A 10,622-nucleotide genomic window follows, 5' to 3' on the forward strand; every position below is an offset into this window, starting at 1 on the left:
GCAGATTGGAACCAACATTCAGGTTGTTCTGAAAGATTTAGTAATGGGGAAGTAGTCAGGACATGGATTCCTGCATATGATTTCTGGGATGATGGGGTTGAGATGCCATCTGGTCTATGCCTCTGCCTCTATACAAGGCAACACCCAAACTGTCAATTGACCTGACTTAAATGCAGGCAATGAGTTGGCAGCATAGTTGTACCATGAAGACAGGATTTTAAGCCTTGGCTAAAGATCTCATGGTTTTACTAACAGTACAATCAATGTATAAACATTTTGGCAAGCAAAGCATTGGCTTTCTGAGATTTGCCATTTATCAAGGTGTCTGCTGCCCCCTTCTTATTGTCAAGTGGAGTACCATGTGCACATTACCAGTCCCAGGGGGGTGCTTTAAATACTTCTGCTCACTGCATCTTGGTATCAGAGTTGCCAAGAGAAACACAACACAGTCAAACACTAGATTGAATAGCACTTCACTCACATTGGAGAAGAGGCAGAGCAAGACTGGTTTCCACAGTGGGCATTGATCCCCCATGGCCAGTGGCCACTCCTCTCATGTAGCAGTAGAAGAAACTTGTCCCCTGCTCAGAGCACAGATATAACAGTGGGGCGGGGTGGGGGGGGATGTGGGTAAGCACCAGCCTCTACACTGAGGAAGTGTTCCAGTCCCAAGGCCCATTTTATGCTATATAGTGGGGGTCAAAAGACTGCACCCATGAAACTTTTCCCAGCACCTTTATGTTGTCAACTTTTCATTATCTCATGGAATGAAGGAAGCATTGCTGGGATCTGACCAGAAGCAATGCAGACTGAGAAACTTTTTTCTCTGTGCTCCAGGGCTATCATGAAGCAAATCGGCAATCTGTTTTTTCTCCATCTCTACAAACCTTTTAAATTATATTAAGTTATATTATAAATGATGAAACAATATTCTTAGAGTCTAGAAGAAAATTCAGTCACTATTTTAAACAGCATCTTTTAAAGTTATGTTTTCTGAATCTTGCTAGTGTTATAATTTTTTTTTAAGTTTATCTCCTATTTACCTCAACTGTGCCGGGCTTTCTCATTACTTCTGAATTGTTGCTGTGGACATTCTTGTGAATCTTTTCTTTCATCTTTATTTTTTTAACTCATTTGACTCAACACCATAACAATGTTTATATAAAATGATACATTCATTTCAAGCTTAATTCATCTACCCCAACAAATATTTGTTGAATGAATTAATGGATTACCCAAGTCTTTATGCTAATTTGCATTATCAGTAACAAATCATAAGTGACCATTTGCACATCATCTGGTGAGTTTTGTTCCGAGAGAGTTTTATGAGCCTTTTTAATTTTTGATATATATTATGAGTCTGAAAGCGCCCTCCAAAAAATGAGTTCTATTTCTTCTTTTTTAGTGAGGTAGAATTGTTTTTCCAATCTAAATTCAGAGGTATTTACAAATATTTATTATTTTTCTTTCTTCTCTTTTTCTCCCTCTTTTTTTTAGAATTTATCATTTATGACTTTTCCAAATCTTTTATAGAAATGTTTACTTGTTTACTCTTAATTTATATGAACCTTGTATTTATTAGGAATGTTAGTCTTATAACTGTCATTTGTAATCTATTTCCCAAGTTACTTATTGAACTTTATATTTTTTTAGGAAAGTTTTAGGTTCATAGAAAAACTGAGGGAAATGTACAGAGATTTCCCATATACCCCTGTGCCCACCTATACATAGCTTCCTCATTATCAACATCCCCCACGAGAGTGGTAAATTTGTTACAATTGAGAAACCTATAATTGACATATCATTGTCATCCAAAGTCCATAGTACACATTACTGTTTACTCTTGGAGTACATTCTATAGGTAAGGACAAATGTATAATGACATTTATCCATAATTATGGTATTATGGAGTATTTTCACTGCCCTAAAAATCCTACTCATATGTGCCATACCCTACCCTTCAATGACACGTTTATCTTAAAAAGATCAAAAAACCACTGATCTTTCACTGTCTCTAGTTTTGTCCTTTCCATGTGTTGTATAACTGGAGTCATATAGCATGTAGCATTTTCAGATCGGCTTCTTTTATTTAGTAATATATATTTATTTTTTTAAGATTCTTTTTTTATTTAGAGAGAGAGAGAGAGAGAGAGAGAGTAGGGGAGAGGGGCAGAGGGAGAGAAAGAGAGAATCTCAAGCAAGCTCCATGTTCAGCATGGAGCCCAGTATGGAGCTTAATCCCATGACCCTGGGATCATGACCTCAGATGAAAATCAAGTTAGACACTCAACTGACTGAGCCACCCAGCCACCCCAAGTAATATTATTTATGGTTTCTCCATATCTTTTCATTTCCTGATAGCTAATTTCTTCATATTGCCAAATAATATTTCATTGTCTAGAAGTGCCACCATTTATTTATTTTTTTACCTTCTGAAGGACATGTTGATTGTTTCTAAGATTTGGCAATTATAAATAAAAGTGCTTAAATATCTGTGTACAGGTTTTTGTGTGTACATAACTTTTCAACTTCTTTGGTTAAATACCATAAGATTACTTGATTATATGGTAAGAGTACATTTAGTTTCATAAGAAACCACCAAACCACTTTCCAACATAGCTATACAATTTTGCATTCCTACAAGCAATAAATGAGAGAGAGTCCCTGTTGCTTCATATTTTTATCCATATTTGGTGTTGCCAGTGTTCCAGATTTTGGCCATTCTAATAGGTTTATAGTAGTATCTTGTTGTTTTAATTTGCATTCCCCTGATGACATATGATATGGAGTGTCTTTTCATATGTTTATTAGTCATTTGTAGATCTTCATTGGTGAGGTGTTTGTTAAAGTCTTTTGTCCATTTTTTATCTGAGTTGTTTGTTTCTTATTGTTTCTTATTGTTTCTTATTGTCTTATTGTTTCTTATTGTTTAGTTATAAGAGTTCTTTATAGTTTTTGAATAATAGTCCTTCATCAAATGTGTCTTTTGTTAATATTTTCTCATAGTCTGTGATTTGTTTTATCACTCTCTTAACTTTGTCTTTTTGAAAGCAGAATCTTTAAATTTAATCAAGTCCAGCTTATCACTTATTTCCTTCATGTATTGTGCCTTTGGTGTTATATCTAAAAAGTCATTGCCATACCCAACTTAATCTAGTTCTTCTTCTATGTTATCTCCCAGGAGGTTTATAATGTTTCATTTTACATTTAGGTCTGTAATCCATTTTGAGTTTATTTATGTGTAAAGTATAAGGTCTGGTCTATATTATTATTGGTTTTTCTTTCATGTGGATTTCCCTTTTTTCTAGCACCACGTTTTTGAAAAGATTATCTTTGTTTCATTGTATTATGTATGCTCTTTTGTCAAAGCTCAGTTGAGTATATTTATGGGTATCTATTTCTGGGGTCTTTACTCTGTTCCATTTATCTATTATTTTGCTGATGTCAAACTGTCTTGATTATGTACCTTTATAGTCCTGAAGTTGAGTGGTGTCAGTCCTACAACTTTGTTTTTCTCCTTTGATTTGGTGATGGCTATTCTGTATCTTTTGACTCCTCATATAAATTTTATAGTCAGTTTCTTGATACCCCCAAAATAATCTGCTGAACTTTTGAGTGGGATTGCATTAAATCTATAGGTCAAGTTCAGAAGAACTGATATTCTTGACAATATTGATTCTTCATGTCCACGAATGTGGAATATCTCTCAATTTATTTAGTTCTTATTTGATTTTGTTCATCAGTTTTATAGTTTTCCTCATATTGAATATATTATATACATATTTTGTCAGATTTACGCCTAAGTATTTTATTGTTGGGGGTTGATAATGTAAATGGTGTTGTATTTTTAACTTCAAATTCTACTTGTTCACTGTTATACAGGAAAATGATTGACTTTTGTGGATAACCTTGTGTTAACCTTGTATCCTTCAGTCTTGCTATAATTCCTTATTGGTGCCAGGAGATTTGTTTGTTTATTTTTTCAGATTTCCTACATAGATGATTATATCATATGCAAACAAAACAGTTTATTTCTTCCTTCCCAATCTGTATGTCTTTAATTAATTTTCTTATCTTATTGTATTAGCTAGAACTTCCAATACTATTTTTAAAAGGAGTTGTGAGAGGGGACATCCTTGCCTTTTTTCTGACCATAAGGTAAAAGCTCTCAGTTTTCCCCATGGAGGATGATATTAGCTGTGGTTTGTTTGTATATGGCCTTTATGATGTTGAGGTATGCTCCTTCCATCCCTACTTTGTTGAGGACTTTTATCAAGAATGGATGCTATATTTTGTCAAATACTTTTTCTGCATCTACTGGGAGGATAATATCATTTTTATCCTTTCTTTTATTAACGTGGTGTATCACATTTGTTGATTTATGAATACTGAACCAACCCTGGAGCCTGGGAATAAATCCCACTTGATTGTGGTAATTCTTTTAACATACTGTTGAATTCACTTTTCCAGCATCTTGTTGAGAATTTTTGCATCCATCAGGGATATTGATGAAATATAATGTCCTTTTTAGTGGGGTCTTTTTCTGGTTTTGGAATAAGGGTGTGGCTGGCCTCATAAAATGCATTTGAAAGTTTTCCTTGCATTTCTATTTTTTGGAACAGTTTGAGAAGAATTTTTAAATTAAAGAACATTTATTTAAATGTTTGGTAGAAAAAATTTTTTTTTTTAATTTTAAAAAGGGGGTTTGCCTGGGTGGCTCTGTTAGTTAAGTGTCCAACTTCAGCTCAGGTCATGATCTCATGGTTCATGAGTTCGAGTCCCATGTTGGGCTGACAGCTCAGAGCCTGGAGTCTGCTTCAGATTCTGTGTCCTCTTTTCTCTCTGCCCTCTCCTGCTCACACTCTGTGTCTCTCTGTCTTAAAAATAAATAAACATTTTTTAATGTTTGGTAAAATTTCCCTGGGAAGCCATTTGACCTTGTATTCCTGTTTTTTGGGAGATTTTTGATTACTGATTCCATTTCTTTGCTGTTTATGGGTATGTTCAAATTTTCTATTTCTTTATATTTCAGTTTTGGTAGTTTGCGTATTTCTAGGAATTTTCCCATTTCTTCCAGATTAACCAGTTTGTTGGCATAAAATTTTTCATAATGTTCTCTTATAATTATTTGTTTTTCTGGAGTGTTGGTCATGATATCTCCCCTTCAATTTGTGATTTTATTTATTCAGGTTTTTTCTCTTTTCTTTTGATAAATCTGCCTAGGGGGTTATCAATTTTATTAATTCTTTCAAAGAATCAGCTCTTAATTTTGTTGATCTGTTCTACTGTTTTTCGTTTGTTTCCATATTGTATATCTCTGCTCTAGTCTTTATTATTTCCCTAATCTGCTGGCTCTAGGCTTTATTTGCTGTTCCTTTTCTAGCTCCTTTAGGTGTAGAGTTAGGTTGTGTATTTGAGACCTTTCTTGCTTCTTGAGGTAGGCCTGTATTGCAGTATACTTCCCTCTTAGGACTGCCTTTGCTGCTTCCCAAAGGTTTTGTACTATTGTGTTTTCATTTTTATTTGCTTCCATGTACTTTTTTATTTCTTCTTTAATTTCTTGGTACCCGTTCATTCTTTAGTAGGGTGTTCTTTAGCCTCCATGCATTGAGGCCTTTCTAAATTTTTTCTTGTGGTTGGCTTCAAGTTTCATAGCATTGTGGTCAGAAAATATGTATGGTATGATCTCAATTTTTTTGTACCTGTTGAGGGCTGATTTGTGACCCAGTATGTGATCTATTCTGGAGAATGCTCCATGTGCACTCAAAAAGAATGTGTATTCTGTTGCTTTAGGGTAGAATGTTCTGAATATATCCATTAAGTCCATCTTATCAAGTATGTCATTCAAAGTCATTATTTCCTTATTGTTTTTCTGCTTAGATGATCTGTCCATTGATGTAAGTAGGTTGTTAAAGTCTCCTATTATTGTATTATTATCAGTGAGTTTCTTTATGTTTGTTAGTAATTGATTTATATATTTGGATCCCTTCAAGTTTGGGGCATAAATATTTACAAATGTTGGATCTTCTTGATAGACCACTTAATTATGATATAATGCTTTTCTTCATCTCTTGTTACAGTCTTTTTTTTTTTTTAAATCTCATCTGATATAATTTTGGCTACTCTGGCTTTCTTTTGGTGTCCACTAGCATGATAGATGGTTCTCCATCCCCTTACTTTCAATCTGCTGATGTCTTCAGGTCTAAAATGAGTCTCCTGTAGGCAGTATATAGATGGGTCTTGTTTTTGTTTATCTATTCTGATACCCTATGTATCATTACATAGTCCATTACTATCATTACACAGTCAATTTACATTCAGAGTGAGTACTGAAAGATATGAATTTATTGCCATTCTTTTACCTGTGAAATTAGTGTTTCTGGTGATGTTCTCCGTTCCTTTCTAGTGTTTGTTGCTTCTAGTCTACCCCCTCCTACTCCCTTTCAAAGAGTCTTCCTTAATATTTCTTGCTGGGCTGGTTTAGTGGTCATTAATTCCTTTAGTTTTTATTTGTATAGAAAATTCTTTATCTCCCCTTCTATTCTGAATGGCAGTCTTGCTGGATAAAGTATTCTTGACTCCATATTTTTCCCATACAGCACATTGAATCCTGCCATTCCCTTCTGGATTGCCAACTTTATGTGGATAGATATGCTGTGAACCTGATCTGTCTTCCCTTATAGGTTAAGGATTATTTTTCCCTTGCTGTTTTCAGGATTTTTTCCTTGCCTGTATTTTGTGAATTTAACTATGATATGCCTTGGGGTTAGCCAGCTTTTGTTTAATTTAATGGAAGTTCTCTGTGTTTCTTAGATTTTGATGTCTGCATCCTTCCCAGATTAGGGAAGTTTTCAGCTATAATTTGCTCAAAGTCAGTGAGTTCCATAAGTCTACCTTTGTGATCCATAACTTTTGTTTCTCTATTCTTTTCAGCTTCATTATTTTCATTATTTCCCATAATTATATCTTTTATGTCACTAATTCATTCCTCTGCTTTGTGCATCCTCGCTGTCACAGCATCCATTCAGGTTTGCATCTTAGTCATAACATTTTTAATTTTGGTCTGGCTATATTTTATCTCTTTTATCTCTGCAGTAAGGGGTTCTTTAGAGTCTTTTATGCTTTTTTCAAGTCCAGCTAGAATCCTTATAATTGTTGTTTTAAATTCTAGTTCAGATATCTCACTTATATCTGTATTGATTAAATCCCTGGCCATCTTTTCTTCCTGTTCTTTGTTTTGTGGTAAATTTCTCTGTCTTGTCATTTTGGAGGAAAAAAATAATAATAAAATTAAATTCAAAGTATAAAAAATTTTAAAATAATGAAGGAAGCTAGATCGTAGGTGTGTTTTGGTCTGCCTGTCAAGAGAAACTTGATAGAAAAAAGAAAATATAAAAAAATTAAAAATTTTTATTTTTATTTTATTAAAAAAATAAAATTAAAAAATAAAAAATTTTGATCTTTTTGTATCCAAGCAAAGCAAAACAAACAAACAAACAAACAAACCCAAAGGAAACGAGATCCTGTGTCTCTTAGAGCTAGAGCTTTGCAGAACTCTATGATCAGTAGACTTAGTGTGTGGAAAGGGTTTGTGCTGGTCTTCTGGGGGAGGGACCTGCTGCTCTGATTCTCAGGCTGACTTGCCCTAGTGGAGATGGAGGGTGCAGGGGGCAGGGCTTGGTGTAACAGGCTCTGTTCTCCATTTGGTGGTGCAACTTACTGAGGTCAAGTCCACCAACTACGTTTTAAATACATTAATTACATTTGTGCTTACACGACTGCATATATTTGGCAAAAGTCTTTGAATTGTATATTTAAATATTATGGAAGTTTATTCTGTGTAAATTATACAATAATAAAAATGATTTTGAAACTTAAATAAATAAGGGTTTATTCCATATATGCATTTGTATGTGTATGTATATGTGTACTTAAGTTGAAGGGAACTGATTAGGAGCAGGGTATAGAATGGGGAGACTGGAGTGAGGAGGTGATGGTAGGAAGGAGGATGATACCTATCTCCTGGCCATGCCTGAGGTACAGAGTTAGACATGTGAAGGTAACCAAAGGGGGAAGGAGCAATGTTCACAATTAATGCTGCTTCAGGGCCTTGATTAAAAGGGAAAGAAAAGAGTCAGTGGAGATTACAAATGTATAAAAGTATGAAAAAATTTCCCTTCTGACCCTTGACCCTGTCCTCCATCCACTAAAGCCCCTGCAGCCACCAGCAGAGGCAGAGGAGAAGAGAACAGCTGTAACAAAAATGGGATATGATATCAGCCTACACCAAGGTAGTGAGCAGATTCAATTTTATTGTTCTAATTCTGGCAACAGAATGCAATAATACAAGTTGTGGAGAAACAAGGAGTTTGCACTTTGAGATTCCCAGGGCAGTCACAGATAGGGGGAAGAAAGGCAGAAAATGAATTTTAGAGAGATGTTTTGGGCTTCTGGACACCAGGGTAGAGGGATCCTCTGGCTAGAGCCTAAGCTTTTGCTCAGATCTCTCCACCATTCAGGAAGGTCAGGGGAAGAGGGTATCAAGGTCCACTTCAACAGCAACCTCCAGATGACTGATTGTTGCCCCCTCCACAACACCCAGAGCTCCCAGATGGCTGGCCACAGCATCCGGAGCCCCCCGAGGGCTGGCTGCAGCAGTCAGAGCTCTGTCTGTGGCGATGGGACCTTTGTCGCCTGTGGTGGCTCAGACAGCAGCCACCACCCCCAAAGCTACAGCAGCCCCCGCCCCCAGAGCTGGAACCACAGCAGCCCCCAGAGCTGACACTGCAGCAGGAAGAGACTGGGGGGCACTTTGGGGGACACTTGGGAGGACATTTGGGAGGTGGCTGGCACTGCTGCTGGTTCTGCTGGCAGGACATCTTAGCAAGGAGGGTCAGGAGCTGAAGAAGAGTCACATAGTGAGTCAGACCAGGACACAGAGCCCCCTGCCCATCTCACCCTCTTAACATATCATAGAATCATAGAAATATCACTTAGAAACATCCCATATAATCCAGAAGCTGCACAACATTCCTGTACTCTGGCATCATCTCTTTGGAACCTCAGGTGAGCCTTATAAGTCAGACACACACTTTCCTCTAGTATACAAGGTAGTAAACTAAGACCAAACCATATTACCAAACACATCCAAAAGTCTAAAGCCTTGTAGGTGAAGATGGTACTGGTTTCAACCACACCTTTCAAATCTGAAGTTGTTCAATTAATAGGCCATTTGAGGGGATACTATTTCTTAAAGGAAACCTACAGTAATTGTTGCCTCTTGTCATAACTTCCAAGATGATTTTATTCTGTGAGGTCAGCATTGCAAAGGACCTTGGAGATGCCCCACTTCGGTAAGCTCACATTATTAAAGAGACTGATAAACCTCTCAGCCAGTCCAAGCTGAGACTTGAAACCGGACCCCTGATCTCAGTCCAGAACGCAGGTCTCCTCTTTACCATTTCAAGCTGGCAGGTTGGCAAGGTGATTCTCAGGCTTGTGTTATCCTCATCAACACAGGAAGTGTACAAAAACATTCCAAGACCCACGAGTAGGCAGGTTTAACAAATCCAAAAGAGCCTAAGGTCCCTGTCTACCACCTTCCTTTGCAAGGAGGAACAGGGTTGTATTTTCAAAAGTGAGCTGTCTCCTGAAACTTGTCAGAGTGGAGCCCAGTGTCTGTGCTTCAGTGTCCCCATCCTGAGGGGCACACCAAAATGCAGATCCATTTGCTTTCTCCAGATCTCAAGGCATAGACATCTGGTTCTCCACATGTTCTCAGCTGGTGCTAGAACACTTCCTGCACTCCTTCCTCAAACCCTCCTCCTCTGCCACAATGGATCCTTTTCTCCCAAATCCCTATTCTATCTGCCTCCTTGCTCTGGTCTGAGCTCCTTCTGTGAAAGGCACTGGTCCTGGTCCCAGGGGACACTTACCGGTGCACAGGCAATACTGGGTCTGTCAGCACCTCAGGAGAGGAGTGCATGACAGGGCTCTGTCCCCAAAGCCCTTTTATCCTGGCCTTGGGCTCTGCCCCCAGCCTGTGAGACAGGACCTGGGCATGAGGGGACTGCCTCCTGCCACCCACATGCTACTGTGACAGGTGGTGACTGGCAGCTCCTTCCTGCCTCCTTCCATGGGGCCCAAAATGCAAGCGCTAGGGCTTCTTAGAAACAAGGAGTGACATGGTTGTGGACAATTTAATTTGATCTTTTGTCTCATTCTCCTTGGCAAGTGCCACCTGGAAGGTCACACAGCTCTTGTTTTGGACCTTGGGCCAGAGTCCCTTTCTTTCCTTCTTCCTGCCACATAAAATCAGTGGCTCTTGGCAGCCTGTTCTGGATTATAATTTAGAGATACCTTCACATTTCTCTACTTATGCCCAAGTCTAAGCCACCCTGCCAGGCTCCCAGAGGTCAGCAAACTGGTCTAGAATCCAAATCTGCCCCTCTGCCTATTTTGTGTAGCCTGCAAGCTAAGAATGGTTTTACATGTTTAATGTTTGGAAATAAAAATCAAAGAAGTATACTTCATGACACATGGGAATTCTATTAAATTCAAATTTCAGTGTTTTTAACGTTTTACTTGGAACCCATTCATTAACAATGGCTATTTTCACAGTA

General features: G+C 37.6%; 1 long non-coding RNA gene across 1 annotated transcript; it reads right to left on the reverse strand.

Moving 5' to 3' along the window:
- Positions 1 to 8,292: 8,292 nt before the first annotated feature.
- LOC109261061 (uncharacterized) lies at positions 8,293 to 9,985 on the reverse strand. Its single transcript, XR_002077243.2, has 2 exons — positions 9,936 to 9,985; positions 8,293 to 8,900 (listed from the first exon to the last, which is right to left on the reverse strand). It is a non-coding gene; the product is annotated as an uncharacterized LOC109261061 (long non-coding RNA).
- Between the last annotated feature and the right edge of the window lie 637 nt (positions 9,986 to 10,622).

Source organism: Panthera pardus, unplaced genomic scaffold, assembly GCF_024362965.1.
Source record: "Panthera pardus isolate Hobbes unplaced genomic scaffold, ASM2436296v1 HiC_scaffold_11, whole genome shotgun sequence".
Lineage (NCBI taxonomy): Eukaryota > Metazoa > Chordata > Mammalia > Carnivora > Felidae > Panthera > Panthera pardus.